Raw genomic sequence first — 3,602 nt, 5'->3', positions numbered from 1 at the left:
CGGATGCTCCAGGGAGGTGGGGCTGCTGGCAGTGAAGAACCCATTGCCAAATTTAATGGCATAATGTTGGGGTTTTTTCCCTCTATTTTTGTGTAGCAGTTTTACAGCTTTCGGCCTTACATTTAGGTCTTTAATCCATTTTGAGTTTTTAAAAATATGGTATAAACTACAATTCAGACCTGTATTTTACATGTTGATAGCAAGTCTTCCCGCCATTGTTTGTTAAAGGGGGCTATTCCCTCTCCATAGTTTGGCCTTTGCACCCTTTTTGAAGATCACTTTGATCATATATACAAGGCTTTTCTGGAGGTGTGTGTGTGGGGTCTTTATTATTTACTATGTCTTTATTTAATACACTTCTTTTTTTTATTTTCTCCCTTTTGTTTTTTGAGACAGGTTCTCTGTCATCCAGTCTGGGGTGCAGTAGTGTGACCATGGCTCACTGTAGCCTTGATCTCCCAGGCTTAAACAATCCTCCCACCTCGGCCTCTGGAGTAGCTGAGACTACAGGTGCATGTCACAATGCCCGTTTTTTGTTTGTTTGTTTGTTTGTTTGAGAGATGGGAGTTCTCACTATGATGCCCAGGCTGGTTTGAACTCCTGGGTTCACGCAATCCTCCTACCTCAGCCTCCCAAAGTGCTGAGGTTACAGGTGTGAGCCATAGAACCTGGCCTCAAAATACCACATTTAAAAATAGTTCTGCAGCATTGCAATTCGTTTTTTAATTAAAAATTGTGAGGGCTCCACACTTGACATTCTTTTGCAAGTTTAATTGGCCATTTTCAGTCTTGAGATTCCATATGTTTTAGAATGTTTTTACTTCTGCAAATATATATATTATTATGGTTTATATAGTTATTGCATTTAATCTGTTATCAATTTCATTAGTATAGACATAAGAATATTGTCTTCTAATCTATGAATATGGGATATCTTTTCAATTGTCTAATCTATAAATATAGAGTATCTTCCCATTGTTTGTGACTTAATTTCCTTCAGCAACATCTTGTAATTTCTGGTATACTAGTCTTTCATCTCTTTGCTTGTTCATTCCAGAGTATATTTTTAAATGCTATTCTAAATGGAATTTTTAAAACTTGGAGTGTGCATTGTAGTGAAGAGAAACACACTTAATTTTGTATTCTGCAATTTTGCTAAGTTCAACTATTAGTTCTAACAGGTATTTTGTCCAGCATTTATGATTTTCATATATAACATCATATCATAAGTAACAGGTAATTTTACTTCTTCCTTTAAAATGTGGATGTTTTCTTTTTTTTGTTGCCTAGTTGCTTTTGCTAGGACAGTCCCTGCTATTTTTGAATAGCTGTGCCAAGAGTGAATATCTTGCCTTATTATTAATCATGGAGGATACACTTTCAGCACTTCAGAGTTGAGTATAATGTTAGTGATGAGTGTGTTTTTGTTGTTGTTGTTTTTGAGACAGGGTCTTGCTCTGTTGCCCAGGCTGGAGTGGGTGGCACGATCTGGGCTCACTGCAACCTCCACCTCCCACAGCCTCCCTAGTAGCTGGGACTGCAGGTGCATGCCACAACGGCCAGCTAATTTTAACATTTTTAGTAGAGACAGGGTTTCATCATGTTGGTCAGGCTGGTCTGGAACTCCTGACCTCCAATCATCCACTCGCCTCAGCCTCCCGAAGTGCTGGGACTATAGGCATGAGCCATTGCACCTGGTTGGTGGTGAGTTTTTCATATGTCTTTTATTATGTTGAGGTAGTTTTCTTTCATTTCTAGTTTGCTGAGTGTGATTTTCTTTTATCACGAAAAGATGGTTAATTTTGTCAATTGATTTTTCTGCATTATTTGAAATGATTGTGTGGTTTGTATCTTTTTTTTTTAATTTATTATTTATTTATTTATTTATTTATTTATTTTGTATTTTTTAAAACCAGAACATTTATTGCATGACTAATCGTTGACATTAAGATGAACTGGATGCTGTAACAGCTGCCCTCTTGCGTTTAGGTGTTGTTCCTTCATGGAATCCATGCCTGAATCTGCGGTATACAATTTTTAGGTGCCTCATTTGACCAGTTCTGGTGGTATTTCAACTTTTAGCCTTGGCACTCCAGTTACACTTTCTCTTGTGCTTGGCAGGGTAGCCACATTTGCCACAGGTCGACTTCTGAAGGTGGTAGGCCTTAGAGCCACAGTGGTGGCACAACGTGTGCGTCTTATTGTGATGCTTTCCAAACGATGACGTTCCCTTCTTCATCTCGCTTCATCTCGCCAAGACCAGAATCTTTTAGTCTGTTAATGTGATATATTAAACTGATTGATTTACATGTGTTGAGCAATACTTGCATTGGAGAGATAACTCCCTCTTGGTCATGGTGTATAATCCTTGCAATATGTTATTGAATTTTGTTGTCTAATGTTCCAAGAGAATTTTTACATCAATAGTCATCAGATCTGAAGTTGTATTTTTTTTTCTTTAGTGTCTTTGTGGGGTTTGGTGTTGTGTTAATACTGGGCTCATAAAATAAGTTGGAAATTGTTTTCTCCTTTTCATTTTTCTGAAGTAGTTTTAGAAGGGTTGTTATTAGCTCTACTTTAACATTTTGAAAACAAATATGGATGAAGTGATCTGGGCCTGGGCTTTTTGAGGGGAGGTTGTTGTTACTAGTTATATGCCTATCAGATATTTTTATGGTTTATTTTTAGGATAATCTATATTTCTAGACATTTGTCTATTTCTTTTAGCTTATTGCATTTTGTGGCATATGCTTGGACTTAAACTTTTATAATGTTTCCTTTCACTACTGTTGTGGCATAAGTAGTAATAGCTCCTCTGTTATTTCTGTATTTAATTATTTGAGATATCTTATTTTCTTCTTTTAATCTGTCAATTTTCTTAATCTTTTCAATAAAACAAATTTTAATTGATTTTTCTATGGCTTTTAATTGTTATTTATTTATAAATGCTGAATTTTTATTCTTTACCTATGTTTGGTTACATTTAGAAGTTGATTGAGATAGATTTTTTTAATGTACGCATTTACTACTACAATTGAACACAAACTTTAGATGCATTCAATAATTTTATTATGCTTTTTGTCTCCAGTTATGTTGAAATTTTTACTGTGATTTCTTCTTTAACCCATAATATTGTTTAGGAGCCTGTTACTTGATTTTTTTGTATTTGTGATTTTTAAAAAAATTTTCTTCTGCTATTCATTTCTAGTTTCATTCCATTTTAGCTGCAAATGATAGTTTGTGTGATTTTAATTTTCTTGAATTTATTTCTTTATGGTCCGATATGTGATATAGTCTGAAGAATATTCCATGTGCGTATGAGAAGCATGTGCATTCTGTGGTTGAGTAGACTGTTTCTGTGTATCTTTTGGATTTCATTGATACATTCCTTGCTCAATCATCTGTCTTCATACTGGTCTGCCAGGTTGTCCTCTCCATTATTAAAGGTGAGTATTTCAGTCTCCTATCATTTTGGTAGTGGTGTCCGTTTCTCTCTTTATTTTTATTTGTTCATTTATTTTTATAGCAACGAAGTCTTGCTATCTTGCCCAGGTTAATCTCAACTCCTGGGCTTAAGCCATCCTTCTGCCTCAGCTCCCACC

The 3,602-nt window shown here is 35.6% G+C and overlaps 1 pseudogene; it reads right to left on the bottom strand.

Annotated features, from left to right (window-relative positions):
- Nucleotides 1-1,945: 1,945 nt before the first annotated feature.
- On the bottom strand, nucleotides 1,946-2,239 carry LOC115831265 (annotated as a pseudogene).
- Nucleotides 2,240-3,602: the final 1,363 nt, after the last annotated feature.

Source organism: Nomascus leucogenys, chromosome 18, assembly GCF_006542625.1.
Source record: "Nomascus leucogenys isolate Asia chromosome 18, Asia_NLE_v1, whole genome shotgun sequence".
NCBI classification, from domain to species: Eukaryota; Metazoa; Chordata; class Mammalia; order Primates; family Hylobatidae; genus Nomascus; species Nomascus leucogenys.
This window is presented reverse-complemented; position numbering and strand designations above follow the sequence as displayed.